This window comes from Caretta caretta, chromosome 10 (assembly GCF_965140235.1).
Source record: "Caretta caretta isolate rCarCar2 chromosome 10, rCarCar1.hap1, whole genome shotgun sequence".
NCBI lineage: Eukaryota > Metazoa > Chordata > Testudines > Cheloniidae > Caretta > Caretta caretta.
The window spans coordinates 43,990,676-44,005,948 of NC_134215.1; the positions used below are offsets into that span (position 1 = coordinate 43,990,676).

Consider the following 15,273-nt stretch of genomic DNA (forward strand, 5'->3'; position numbering starts at 1 on the left):
CTTTATCTTCCATTGGAAATGCAGCATTCTAGGATGAAGCACAGGCCATAGAACTTCCCAAAATATCCAATTTTGATTTAAAAATGGTCAGTGATAGAGAATCCACCACAAACTTTGGTAAATTGTTCCAATGGTTAATTATTCTCAATGTCAAAAATGTACGCCTTATTTCTAGTCTAAATTTGTCTATCTTCAGCTTCCAGCCATTTAATCATATTATACCTTTCTCTACTCAGTTGAAGAGCCCAGTATTAAATATTTGTTCCTCAGTGTTTAAAGTTAAAATGTAAAACTGAGATTGAGAATTATAACTAATGTATCAAAATTAATTTTAAAAACCCCATCAATTTTCACCTTCTGAAGAGCAAAAAAATTCTCAGGATTAAAAGAAAAAGTTTACTTGAGGATTAGATTACCAGTACTGCCTTTAAAACAAACATCCCTGCTCTGGATTATTATATTGCTATTCACAGTTGACATGTTGTTCAACAAAACTCCAATAAGCATGTGGGTCTGTGGTCACCAATAAAATGCAACATGAATTCAGATTCATATGCTATGGCAAAAAGTAACAAATTGGCTTAGTCAGCACTACCTGTTAACTGTCATGATTATCCTAGAACCAGGGGTGAAAGTAAGTAAAAGGATTTACTGGTATGCCGGAGTTCTGAGCATGGGGCGTGGCCTCAACCGGAATAGGTGTGGCCTCAACTGGAAGAGGCAGGGCCTTAAATCCCTGGGCCCTTTAAATCCCCAGGCCCTTGAATCTCGATTTAAAAGGCCCGGGGCTCCAGCTGCGGTAGTGGCAGCTGGGAGCCCCAGGCCCTTTAAATCACCCGCAAGCTACCAGCTGCAGAGGCGGCTGGGAGCCCTGGGGCTTGGGGGCGATTTAAAGGGTCCAGGCTCAAGCTGCCGCTACTGCAGTGGAGCCCCGGACTCTTTAAATCACTGAGGAGCCTTGGGGACTCCTGGCTGCCACTGTTACCCCGGGGCACTGGGCTCTGGCAGAGCTTTAAAAGACCTAGGGCTCTGCTGTGGTAGCGGCTGCCGGAGCTCCAAGCCCTTTAAATCCCCGTCTGAGCCCTGCTGCCCGAGCCCTGGGGTAGTGGCGGTGGGGCTCCGGCAGCAATTTAAAGGGACCTGGGGCGGTAGCAGGGGCTGAAGCCTCGGGGCCCTTTAAATGCCCGCTGGAGCCCCGCCACTGGTACCCCAGGGCTCGGGCAGCAGGGCTCAGGCAGGGATTTAAAGGGCTCGGGGCTCTGGCAGCCGCTACTGCTCCAGCCCTTTAAATTCCCGCCAGAGCCCCGCTGCCACTACCCCAGGGCTTTGGCGGGGATTTAAACGGCCTTGGGGCAGTAGCGGCAGCTAGAGCTCCGGAGCCCTTTAAATCCCCACTGGAGCCCTGCTGCCGCTACCCCAGGGCTTTAAATTGCTGTCTGGGAAAGCCGGTCCCGGTACGGCGCTCTGGCTCTTTCCGGTACACCGTACCGGGGCGTACCGGCTTACTTTCACCTCTGCCTAGAACTAATATGTTTTCCCACATGACTATGCTTGCCCACTTAAGGGAAAAATAGTGTTTAACATGGTATTAGTTAGCGTGTAACTTTATGCATTTTCCTTGTGTAGACATTCTCCAAATGAACTGTAACAGTTTATAGCAGATCTTGGAAGGAGAGAGAGGTAAAATATGTAGTATCTGAAGATTCATGAGGAAAGTACCAATGTTTTGTTTTCCTGAAGTCTAGATTTTTTTTCCCCTCCTGCATTAGCAAATGAGCAAGGAGATGAATACCATGATCTGTGAGGACAGTTAGGAGCCACTAGCATTAGCAATCCTCAGACTGTCTCTACCTTTCTCAGAACCCTTGGAGAAACCAGGAGAAAGGGGAACAAAGTATAAAATGGTGCCCTGATCATCGGATAGACCATGTATCTGCTGCCCAGGCATGGAGGTTTCTGAATATGGTGCAGATTTTCTGGCAAATTTTTGGTCCTTTGAAAAGACAGCAGAGATTCACTTCAAGGCTCCCTCAGATTGAGCCATGACTGTCCTGGTCAGGGACCACTGACTGGGACTGATGGTTTCACTCAGCAGTTTGCCTGTAAATTGAAGATTCTTGCCATGTGAGTTACTTTTTAGGCTCAAATCCTTTTCCACCCATTCTAAAAGAGCACTCAATTGTGTAGTGCTGTATGTGGACTCCTCTTTTTCCTCCTGGTCATTGGTATGAGACCACAACTGCTTTCTCACTGCTCTGGGCTTGAGGATGTTGATATGCTTTCTTTTCTTTTTCTGGACCGTGTCTCTTGAGGATTTCTGGAGAAAAATATTGGTCTCTACATCCCCAAGCTGCTGCTATTGAGGACTTTTCATAGTTATTCTTGCAAAGTCATGTCATTCAGTAGATTTGGTTGGAATTTCTATCCACTGAGGAGCCTGTCTAATGGCTGCACTGAGAAGAATGGATGCCTGAAGCTCATCTCTGAGGCTCAGTTAAGTCCGGAAAGCTCTTGTGATGATGGGAGTGCTCTCTGGTCCACTGCACAACTCATTCATACAGGTTGTGATTTTCAGTAGCTGAAGCACTTGTCTGGCTGAGGTCTGCATTTCCCTGAGCTGCTTCAGAAGGTTGATTGGCTTCTTCCACACTCTAAAAAGGGTAAGATTCACCCAATGATGGTGTGAAAGCAGGCTCATGGATTAATAATTTGGTCGTTTGGAATTAATTCACTTTTGTCCTGGTTGAAAAAGCAGAAGAGATGCAGCTGCTTATCTTCAAACAGGAGACAAATACACCATTTTATATCAAGAGTTCACATAGCAATATTGAAATTTTATATTTTTCATTGGTGGTTTTAGTGATTGGTGTTTCTCCTGTTACACACACAAGAAATATTAAAAAAAAAATAGTACATATCTCTGATGCTAAAGAACTATAATTCCAGTGACCTCTTAGCTCTCTCTAATTTAGCCAAGACTGGTACTGTTCAACATTTTCATTACTGTTAGTTTAAACCAATTGAAAAGGAGATTTAGTTGAAATGGTAATAAATGCTACCAGCCAAGGAAATCTTATTTATATTACAGCTCCCACTGTTGCTAACACTGGTTCAACCAATAGGATTTTAAAAAAATTCCTATTGTAGACAAGGTTGCATTCTTGCTACAGTCCTCCAACAAAGAGATGAATATAAAATGTAAACAAATAAAGATGGAAATGTCTGAGACCATCACACACTGTAAAGGACAAAACCCCAAATATTTCACTTTTTTACGGTTCACATAACTCCTGCAGTTATCAGAAATAACATGTAGGCAACTGCTGCATTTATGAACAAAACTTTCAATATCAAATTTCAGTGTGTCTGAATGTTTAGATCTTAATTCATGTTTTCTTGTTATACATAAATAGCTATCTTTTAAATTACTTGAGTTGAGTAAGCCTTCAGAAAAAGGGGTACATCTTATTCTAATAATGCAGCTTTGTTAATTATTTAAGAAGTGAAAGTGTCTTGATAGTAGAATTGATATTAATAGGATGTATTACCTAAGAAGCTCTTAAATGCTGTATTAAATTAGCACAGCTTTTTAAAAGCTCTTTTTGAGTCTGTGGGTTTTTTGTCTTAGATATTATAATGTAGTTAATAGTTAATAGCTTCATACAAATTGGTCCGCTTAGTTGCATTTGTCAACATGTCAGTCCTCTTCTGGAAACTGTAGACAAGATTCTGGAACAAGGCTGTTGTTATAATGGCCCAGAACAGTTGCTTCTGGTTAAAAAGCTAACAGGCTAGAAAGTGGTGCTTTGTTGCTCCCTAACAAGAAGCAGCAGCCCAGATTCCATTGTAATTGTGGTTTTTGTAAAAAACCAAAACAAAAAAACCCACAATGCAATTTACAAAACACAACCAAAATCTCCTTTTCTGTTACTGTAGGAAATCAGGAGCATGATTATTTGAGTAGACTACTGCCCCATTTCTTTTTGAAAAAAATGTACTGTCCTATTAAATGGTGCAGATCATCCATAGAAGTATTTATATGAAAAAACAATAAGTATTAACTTGGGTTAAGATATTTTTAAAGTTATTAGTTTTGAGTGGCTTAGTTCTTGGGAGTGCAAATCTTGATGCATGTTGAAAGCACCTGACTTTGAATGATTGTCTATACTTTGGAAAGTCAGACCCCTTCAAGGTAGTTACTGTTAGAAGTCTTAGTTTTTTAGGTTAAGTTATTAAAAGTTTGTCTGTCACATTAATGTACATCTTATTCATGGATGTGTGGTTAGATTGAAAGTTTAGTTTTTGGCTATAAAACTGAGCAAAACTGTTCCTGGAATAGAGCATGTGTTAGACCAGGGGTGGGCAAACTACAGCCTGAGGGCCACATCTGGCCCTTCAGACGTTTTAATCTGGCCCTCGAGCTCCAGCCAGGTGTAGGGTCTGGGGCTTGCTGCACTCCGCACAACTCCTGGAATCAGTGGCATGTCCTCTGGCTCCTATGTGTTGGGGCAGCCAAATGGCTCTGTACGCTGCACCTGCACCAAATGCAGCCCCTGCAGCTCCCATTGGCTGGGAACCGCGGCCAATAGGAGCTGCAGGAGCGTTGCCCATAGGAGCTGGAAGGGGGACATGCTGCCGCTTCCGGGAGCGGCTTAAAGTAAGTGCCACCCGGAGCCTGCAGCTGACCCCCTCCGATGCCCTGATCCCCCTGCCACAGCCCTGATCCCCCTCCTGCTCTCCACACTCCTCGGTCCCAGCCCAGAGCTCCCTCCTGCACCCCCAACCCTTCATCCTCAGCCCCACCCCAGAGCTCGCACCCCCAGCTGGATCCCTCACTCTCCCCAACCCTGTTCCCCTGCCCCAGCCCCCTCCTGCACCCTGAACTCCTCATTTCTTGCCCCACCCCAGGGCCCGTACCCGCAGCCAGAGCTCTCACCCCCTCCCATACCTCAGCCCCCAATTCCATGAGCATTCATGGCCCACCATACCGTTTCCATACTCAGATGTAGCCCTCGGGCCAAAAAGTTTGCCCACCCCTGTGTTAGACAAAACTTGGCATGAGACCTGTAATAAGACCATGATGCCTTTCTCTGCTTGCATCATTGGTGGGAAATAGCTGAGGGGACTGAAATAATGGCTAATTGGAGATTAATAATAAATTGAGAAAGGATTGGTCTGATTATTTTTGCATTCAAAAACACTCATTGCGGCATTTGTTTTCATCTTAAGGATTCCTCTCAAGAACAAACTCTGCAACATTTCTGAATTAGCATTTGCATAATTACTGAATGGTAAACATTTTAAAAGGCTTTGGTATGGCTTTCTCTGTTTTACTGATTTTGTATTATGTAGTCACGGTTTTTATATTGTTTCAGAAATATATAACTTGGGTATAAAATTCACTCTTTTTGAAGGGTCTCAGTCTAGGAAAAGATTGACTTATTTTGTTAAGAATGTAGCCTTTTAAAATGTGAATGTACTAAATGGCTAGACTGTTTTCTAGTGAGGAGTTGTTGTACAAAACTTGATCTGAGGGCTTGTTTTGGTGCATTGGCTTGCACCAGATGGAGTGTAAATCCTAGTGTGCACCAGTGTGATATGCACTAATTGTGCAGACCCTGCTGCCCCACATTAAAAGTTCCTGATTGCGCATTAACATAGGACTGTTTGAAATGGCACTATGTCTACGTGTACTTGGGAATGTAGGAACTTTTAGTGTGCATCAGCAGTGTCCACACAGACAATTAGCGCATGACACTCTGGTGTCCACTAGAATTTATACCCTGCTGGTGTGCGCTAACGCACCATGTAGACAAGCCCTAGATATTCCATGTTCTTGCCCAGACTCTAGCGAGAAGGGAATACAGTAGAACCTCAGACTTATGAACACCTTGGAAATGGACGTTGTTCATAACTCTGAACAAAACGTTATGGTGGTTGTTTCAAAAGTTTTCAGCTGAATGTTGACTTAATACAGCTTTGAAACTTTACTATGCGGAAGAAGAATGTTGCTTTTAACCATCTTAATTTAAATGAAACAAGCACAGAAACAGTTTCCTTACCTGGTGAAATCGTTCTTAAATTTTCCTTTATTTTTTAATAGTTTACACTGAACACAGTAATGTGCTATATTTGCTTTTGTGTGTGTGTGTGTGTGTGTCTGCTGCTGCCTGATTGCAAACTTCTGGTTCCAAATGAGTTGCGTCTTTGACCGGTCAGTTCATAACTCTGAGGTGCTACTGTAAATTAGCCTCTGACTTCCAGAAGCTGGTACTGGATGATAGGGGATGGATGGATCACTGAAAAATTGCCCTGTTCTGTTCATTCCCTCTGAAGCCTCTGGCTCTGGGTGATGTTGGAAGACAGGTTACTGGGTTCGATGGATAATTGGTTTGACCCAGTATAGCCATTCTTATGTTACCAATTAAGCTGAGTAATCTGGCATTAGTAGTAGGCTATTATCCTTATGTGGACCAGTCACTAGAACTGAAAGGGATGCACATTTTTGGCAATGGTATTCACAGCTATTGACTGGACAACAGAGGAATATTGAAACTCTAGAATCCTGGGTTTGGTTCATCGTTCTGTAATTGAGTATGCTATAGTGGTATAGCTCCTTCTAACTAGATGTAGATAGAAATATTACCTTGGACTTTTCTTTGTCATTTGTGTGGCAGCAGAATGGTTGTGTCAACACAGAGTGCAAGTGTTGGATTACTGATTTTATTGGCATGTTACACAGTTCAAATAAACTGTATATTCTACATACTCATCTTATCACACTCATTGTTTTCTGTAGGACATGTCAGAATGTAAACACATTGTGATGCAGCTTTAGATTATTCAGTTAACTGTTGAAAGGTATATACAGGTGCATCTGGCACACCTGTCCTGTTCTGTTCCTTTTAACATGTTTGGTCCCAGCCCATCTATTTTTTGTATTTCTTTGATTTTATTCCATCAGAAATTGTTGCTGAAGCATACACTCTGAACAGATGCAAGCGATTTGACATAAACTAGACTTAAAGTAATTGATTTCACTCTTTTTGAGGATGGGATTATTTATTAGTAGTTTCAAGATACATTACTGACTTTGAAATACCTTTCCACTTTAAAGTTGTATCTGCAAACAATACATTATGTGTAGGTACAGCAATAACATTTATGTATTCCTGGGCTTTTTTAACAGAAGAAACTTGAGATGTACAAAATATAGATTGATGTACGAATGTATGCCCTCACCTTGAATGCAATATTCAGTTCTGTTCACTGCATCTCACAAAGGACATAGAAATGGGAAAAGTCCATAGAAGGACAACAGAAATTAAAGTAATAAAAAAACTTCCAATGAGAAGAGATAAAAACTTGGTCTAAAATATATGTTTATCCAGCTTACTGTGGACTTGAATAGGTGCGAACATGTTATAGAGAAAGTAAATTAGAATAATAGAAATGTAGGGCTGGAAGGGACCTCAGTAAGTCATGTAATCCAGTCTTCGGTGCTGAGGCAGGACTAAGTGTTATCTAGACAAGCGTTTCTCAACCTTTTTGGTAACAGGGTCTAGTTTGCTGCTTTCCTAAACTGTGCCAGGGAGATTTCAGGGACCGGTGCTGGTTCACGGGCCAATCGTTGAGAAACACTGATCTAGACCATCCCTGACAGATGTTTCTCTAACCTGTTCTTACAAACAAACATTGGGTGCTTTTTTTACTTGTAATTCTAGAGTAAAGGTGAGTCCAGAGAAATTAAAAAGAACAGTTTTAAAATGAATAAAAGGTAATACCCAAAGTGAACCATTTCAAATTAGATTAATTTTAGGAGAAGTGTTGCCAGTTGTAAATTTCTGAAAACAAAGGTTCTAATGAAAACCCTGACAGATGCTTAATTTCAATAGTATTAGTGCCGTTAGAATAATAGGTTAGGGAGAACAACATGGTGAACACTAGGAAAAAAAATGGGTACACAACAAAAACATGAGTACACCCAAAAAATATGGGTACACAACAAAAACAGCATGCAAATTATTAAACTAAGTGTCTTGTAAGCAAGGCTGTGCATAATCATACTCTAGTATATTGAAACCTGACACTTGCCTAGTTCTCATGGGCTTCCTTGTGGATAGAGTAAGTAACCTTTCCTTGCCTAAAGAAGAGAGAAACAATGGCACAGGAAAAGCTATGCTATTTACCAGCAAACGGCTCAATCTAGCAACAGCTTTGATAGTAAAAGGTTGGGTTTTTTCCTCCTTAGACTTGAGGCAACAGCAGAGATGGGTTCAGCAATGTTTGCATTTGTGTTATGCTATATCACAAAATATTGGGGGGGAAATTTCCTAAACTAATGTAAAGTAGAGCAGCAAAATTTGTTTATGGTAACAAATTTCTTTCTTGGTTTTTATAAGTGTTTGTTTGAATTTTCATGGCAACCATGTAACATTTTCTATTAAGCTTTAAGGAATTATTTATCCTAACCTATTCCTGTTCTATCAGTCAGAGCAGCTGGTGAAACATATTGGTGGATAAGTGTTCTGGACTCCCATTAAATTTAATGTAGGTGAGAGGTTCAATAATGGGAGGATTTTATATTTTTTCTTCGAGGGAAGTTGCCTTACTAATTTCTTTGCTTAATTGACCCTTCCTCCCTTTTGTCACGTCATATATTTTAAGCACTGTCTACGCTGGGTCTTAGGCTGGCATAGCTACATCTTTCAGGGGGTGTGGATTTTTCACACCCCTGAGAGACGTAGCTATTCCAATGTAAGTTTTCAGTGTAGACCAGCCCTAAGTTAATTGAGTAAAGAGAGCTTCTCTTCCAGCACTCTTCCTTCATCAGCCTCAATCTTTACATTAGTCTCTTCTACTTTTTTAGCCATCCAGTGTTTGTCAACCTAGCTACCACCTCTCGAGGAGGTGGATTTGCTACAGCACTGCAGCTGTGCTACAGTTTTAAGTGTAGATGTAGCCTAGCTCTGGTGACTTGAAGCTGCAGCTGTCAAAATTGAAGAGGAAAGGGGTCCCTCATGAACGAACATGGAACGGTGTCTTCAGTGGCCAGCTCTTTGTTATTTGTGCCATTTGAAGCCCTCTTCATCCCTGGAGAAAAGTCTGAAACTTCTCTTTCTGGCTGGGCAGTAGGCAGGCAGCATGAAAAAAGGGTGATATCTGGGCCTCAGCCTTAAGCCTGGTGGAAGCTACAGTGCAGCAAGGGTAATCAGAAGTCTCCTAGAATCTTCACCATCCTATTTATCTCCTTTTGGGGGGGGGAGGGGTGTCTTCCTGCAATTTCCCCACATCTGGGGAGGATTTTAATGTGGCTTCCTTTGGAGCCCATCAGTGCTGCTCTGTCGAATAGCTAGAGTGGTCTTTGCAGAGTGATGAGTGAGAGACTTCCCCTGAGGGTCAAGCATACTACCGCTGCAATGCTCCCACCCCATGGTGTGTGAGGGATATAACCTATAATGTCCAGTTAATGCTAATTAGTAACAGGGCTTGGCTTACCATCTTCAGAAAATTATGTAGCTCTGGGGTGTAACTTAAAATTTTAACCAAGCCATATTTAGCTTACAACAGGTAATGGTCAAAATAATGAGTGTCCTACATCACTCTTTTTTTTAAGAATACTTGATTAAAAATTCTGCTCTTCCTACAACAGAAACATTTAGTACATACATTCAGTAATGTCAGCATTTTTATTGTTTGAAAAATTTCATTGCCTACCAGGGTTTAAACATGGAAAGCTTGTCAGCTATTAAAGCTTATGGTACAATATGTCTGTAAACTCCGATACTATTTACATACCAAAATAGATGCATCTAATAGATATGCATTCCTGTCTGAAAAAAGAACTCTCATACATGGAGAAACTTTCACAGATTCCAGAAGGGACCATTGTGATCATCTAGTCTAACCTCCTGTATAAACGAGGCCATAGAACTTTTCTAAAATAATTCCAAGAGCATATCTTAAAAAAAAAAAAAAATCTAATCTTCAAGTCTAATCTTTAAGTGTGGGAGGGAGGCTCTGGGCTGGGCCTGGGGCAGTGGATTGGGGTGCAGGAGGGGGTGAGGGGTGTAAGCTCTGGGAGGGAGTTTGAGTGCAGGAGGGAGCTCCGGGCTGGGTCAGAGTGTTGGGGTGCAGGAGGGAGTATGGGGTGCTGGGTCTGGGCGGTGGGGGCAGGGGATACAGGGTGTAGGAGGGGGCATGAGGTGCTGGCTCCAGGAGGGGGCTGGGGGTTGGGGTGTGGGCTCCTGCCGGGCGGCACTTACCTTGGGCGGCTCCCAGTCGTCGTCGTCGTCGCCGCAGGGCTACTCGCTGCCTGCCCTCATCATCATCTTCTTCATCAACCTCCTCATCATCATCTTCTTCGTCCCCAAAACCTACTTCCGTATTGCCTCCATCTCCATTGAAGGAGTCAAACAACACGGCTGGGGTAGTGGTGGCTGAACCCCCTCAAATGGCATGCAGCTCATCATAGAAGCGGCATGTTTGGGGCTCTGACCCAGAGCGGCTGTTCGCCTCTCTGGTTTTCTGGTAGGCTTGCCTCAGCTCCTTCAGTTTCACGCGGCACTGCTTCGGGTCCCTGTTATGGCCTCTGTCCTTCATGCCCTGGGAGATTTTCAGAAAGGTTTTGGCATTTTGAAAACTGGAACGGAGTTCTGATAGCACGGATTCCTCTCCCCAAACAGCGATCAGATCCCGTACCTCCTGTTCGGTCCATGCTGGAGCTCTTTTGCGATTCTGGGACTCCATCATGGTCACCTGTGCTGATGAGCTCTGCATGGTCACCTGCAGCTTGCCACGCTGGCCAAACAGGAAATGAGATTCAAAAGTTTGCGGTTCTTTTCCTGTCTACCTGGCCAGTGCATCTGAGTTGAGAGCGCTGTCCAGAGCGGTCATAATGGAGCACTCTGGGATAGCTCCCGGAGGCCAATACCATCGAATTGTGTCCACAGTACCCCAAATTCGAGCCGGCAATGTCGATTTAAGCGCTAATCCACTTGTCAGGGGTGGAGTAAGGAAATCGATTTTAAGAGCCCTTTAAGTCGAAATAAAGGGCTTCATTGTGTGGACGGGTGCAGGTTTACATCGATTTAACGCTGCTAAATTCGACCTAAAGTCCTAGTGTAGACCAGGGCTCAGTGGCAGCCGTGCTGCAGCTGGAGATCGCGATCGACAGGGATTGTCTCCAGGATTGACCAGTAGATGCGATCGATTGGTTGGTGACCACTGCTCTAGAGGATTACTGCTATGCCTTTAAACTTGGGAAAGTAATTACTATTTTCCTTTGCATGGATTACTCACATTTTATCATAGTATTCCTTCTAGTATACTTTGGAAAAATGGTGTTTTTAAAATCCAGAGAGACCAAACATTGAGAGGTATTTTGCACGGTATAGTTAAACTTCATTGATGTTATAATAATAATATATATTAATATTAATATATTATATTAATAATATAATAATAACTTAATATTGCAAACAGTCCACTGACCTAAAATGATACATCCCTAAAACATTTCTGGCACTATTTCCAAATATTAAACTCACTCATCTGATAGAACATGAGTGCATATATCTGATGTTACTTCTGAGGTTTGTGCAGTTCTGTCACTTTAAAAGTGTTGCAAACCAATTGGCTTTTCTCTGGTATTTTCCTAAATTAGAATTTCATTGGATGCTTCTAGCTTTAAAAGTAGCACAGTGAAACGGACTGTGCTAAGGTACAATTCCAAGGTTACTGGTATTATTGCAGTCCACAAGATCAGTTCTTTTCTCTGTAGTCTGCCAAACTTTTCAGGTTCTGATACTGTAGCTCAGTTATGCAGCTCTTTGTTGTGACATGCTACTGTGTCAAAATAACACAGGTTCCTAAATTCATTCATGGATTCCAAGGGACCACTGTGATCTAGTCTGACCTCTTGTATAACAGAAGTCATAAAACTTCCCCAAAATAATTTCTTTTGAGCTAGAGCTTATTTTTTAAAAAAATCCAATCTTGATTTAATAATGGCCAGTGATGGAAAAACGCATATCTAAAAGTGGACAAAAGTTGTCTGGGGCCAGCAAGGGGAGGATGAGACCTCTTACAGACTTTTACAGATTATGTGGAATTTGTCAAGCTTCTAAGGTCTTGTCTTCATTAAGAAGAAAGGTGTGTTAACTTGAGGTAAAATCCTAGTGAAGACAAGTCAGTTTGTTTTCACATGAGTTAACAAATCAAGTTAAACCCTAGGCTTCCCCACCCTTAACATGACCTGCTAGCTGGTGTGGAAACAATAGCTGTCTTGTCTTCACTAGGATTTTAGCTTGATTTACTTATCTTGAGTTAGGTAATGTAAAAACACACTCTCCCCCCAGCCCCCCAGTAGCAGATATTACAGTCAGTGGAGAGTTTAAAAACAAACTATTTACAAAGTTACCACTGGCTAGTGTGTGTGTGTGTGTGTGTGTATATATATATATATATATATATATATATATATATATATATTTTAAATTAGCGCTAGCCAAGGAATCCAGCAGTGTGTACTTTCTAGTTCACAGAGTGTGTCCTGAAGCAATGTGTACAGCTCTCATAGCATATTGTTTGATTCCTTGCCAAGTATGTTTCGTGGGAACAAACTGATTTATTCTGTTCTTCAAGCACATATCTAGGAGTGTACACTTGTTGAAATATTTGACTAGAGATGAATAAGTAGATACAGCATAAAATACTTTGCATTTCTGGAGTACTTTCCATCAGAGGATCTCAAAAACCTTTTACAAACTTTAGTACATTAAACACCCAAACACCAATGCGAGCTAGGTGATTTCCCTGTTTTACACAGTGATAAACTGAGGCATAGGTTGTAACTTGCCCAAGCTCATAGGTCAAGTCATTGGCAAAGTTGGAAATAGACACTGTGGTTGATATTCTCACCTCTGCTTTGGCCTCTTCATACTGGGTAAAAGGGCTGGAGTGGTGTAGAGAGGCTCTTTTTAGCTTCAAATCCAATAGGTTAGGATTCCCCTGGTGCAGGAATGGAGGAAGACAGTCATAGAAATGTCTTCTTAAGAACCTTCACGAATCCTGATGTAGAGGGTATGCCAGAAGCAGGTATATGAGTGGGAGTGGCATGTCATGGCAGGGCTGCAGCACATAGGACTGTGGAAGTTCTGAGCAGTGCTGCAACCCAGAGGCAGTGAGGTGTACAGGCTGATGTAGTTCGGACAAGCCCCTAAGGTCATCTGTTATACCAGGAGCTGCAGAGCAGCCCAGAATTGGGAGGGCACAAAGGTTGCTTAAAGCTACCATCCTCCCACCAGCCCCTGGGTTGTGATTTTTGTATTGCACCTCTTTAGAAGTGCAGAACAAAATCTCAGCCTGTGTCATCTAGCTGACTATGGCCCATATTGCATAACATTGTGACTATCTTGGGTGGTGCTGAAAGGAAATGTAGGAATGAGTAGATGACTTGATTACGCTTCCGGTAGTATGCCACAAACTCAGGAATTATTTTTATCTTTGGCAATATTTTGTTTTCCTTGAAATCAGCTAGTGTGTACAATACATAAATTCCCATAGAATTAGAATCTGCACAGCACATAGTACTTAGAGTTAAGCTCTGTTAATACTGTAAATAAATTGGAGAATGAAAGGATTTTAGAATGCATTTTATAGATAATTAAAATCTCTAACATACACCCACTCAACTGCTGTCAGCTTGCAATCTCACCCATTTTCTGTCTGGAAAAAGTCACAATAAGAAATTAGTGTCAGTATCTATGCTGTCGGTGCGAATAATTTGGTTGTATATCCAGTGCGCAGTAAAAGGGTTGAGCTAGCTTTATGAACTTTGGTAACTCTCTGCACTGTTTGAAGCAATTTATGAGGGAAAATGGACACCATGATGAGAGTGCTCAGGGCTAGAACTTTAAAAAAAAAAACAAAAACAAACATTTTACATGATAGTGAAACTGTTCGTGGTCTGGATTTTTACTCAGTTTACATGAGTCCCTTCTGCCCCCCCCCCTTTTTTGTTTTGTTTTTTTGTTTTAAAGGGTGTGGCGGTGAGGTAGGCTGAGAACTGGATTCTAGCTGTAATTGGCCCCAGCTGAGAATTCCATGTGGGAATTGCTTTGAAGATGTAGCACAGCTGTCTGAAGCTGCCTCCTGCACCAGCCACTGGCTACCTCACCTGGGAATAGGTGTATCAAGGGCAGGGAGGGGGTATGGTGAATTCTTCTCCACTGACAGTCTTACCTGTTTGTAAAGCACCTAGCATACTGTTGGCTACTATCTACAAATTAATATAATTGGATTTTTAACCAAAATCAGCATTTCTGGGCATCTTATGGCAAGTCACTGTATTGCTAAACTGACACCATTTGCCGTAGTAGCGGTGTATTTGCATAATGTCAGAAATAGTAAGCTAGCTTTCATTTTGCTTTGGTACTGCATTAATAGTCTCAACTGTAAAAATTTCAGTATTTGTTTTTGAGTGAAATTAGACCTCATGAAAAATGAGGAATTAAATTCTTTTAAATAATCTTATGAACAACCCATCAGTGTCCAGAATACCTAAACATTATGAAATACTCTTATTTTGCTTTGAATGCTGCCTTGTGAATTGTGGGTTGGGGAAAACCTCTGTACTGATGAGGAAAATGGTTTCTTTTCTGGTTAGAATATTCCTTTATTGCGGATATTTGAAGGCATTGTTTAATTTTTAAAATAATAATAATGCTGTGTTATAGTGACAGTTGCCCAAAATCTCAAGGCTTAACAGATATTAAGTATCATAACGAGGCAGATATTTTGAGGCAGATATTTTTATGAGGCAGATATTTTTAAATGCATTTTACGTATGGGTAAACTGATGCACAGATAGTTGTGAGCTGGAAAAAACATTAAATGACATTGCCTCTGTTTGCTTTAAATATCTAAAAATGAAAATGCAGAAAGTACAAACTCTCAAAAGCAAATTAATCTGTAAAATTAAACTCTTTTATAGAATGAGTTGTTTTGGGCATGAGTGCACCACAGTTGCTCAGGTTAATTCAGTAGCTATACCACTCAAAATACACAACTTTCTTCACTGACTACATAATAGAATGCATTAATGTAAAACTAGAGATCTAATTTCAAATCCCTGATACCTTAGAATCGTGGTAGTTGCTGCAAAAGTCTGAAATGATCGATCCCTGAATTTATCAGATTAGAATGGAGTCTGAAATTGTTACCGTTAACACAGTAAAGGTCTTCTAGCTGTAGTTTTCTTGAAAGCATCAT

The 15,273-nt window shown here is 41.5% G+C and overlaps 1 protein-coding gene across 12 annotated transcripts in view; it reads left to right on the forward strand.

The window, feature by feature from the left end:
- Positions 1 to 15,273, forward strand: part of MYO9A (myosin IXA) — a 469,743-nt gene that overhangs the window by 78,042 nt on the left and 376,428 nt on the right. The gene's annotated exons all lie outside the window — the stretch shown is intronic.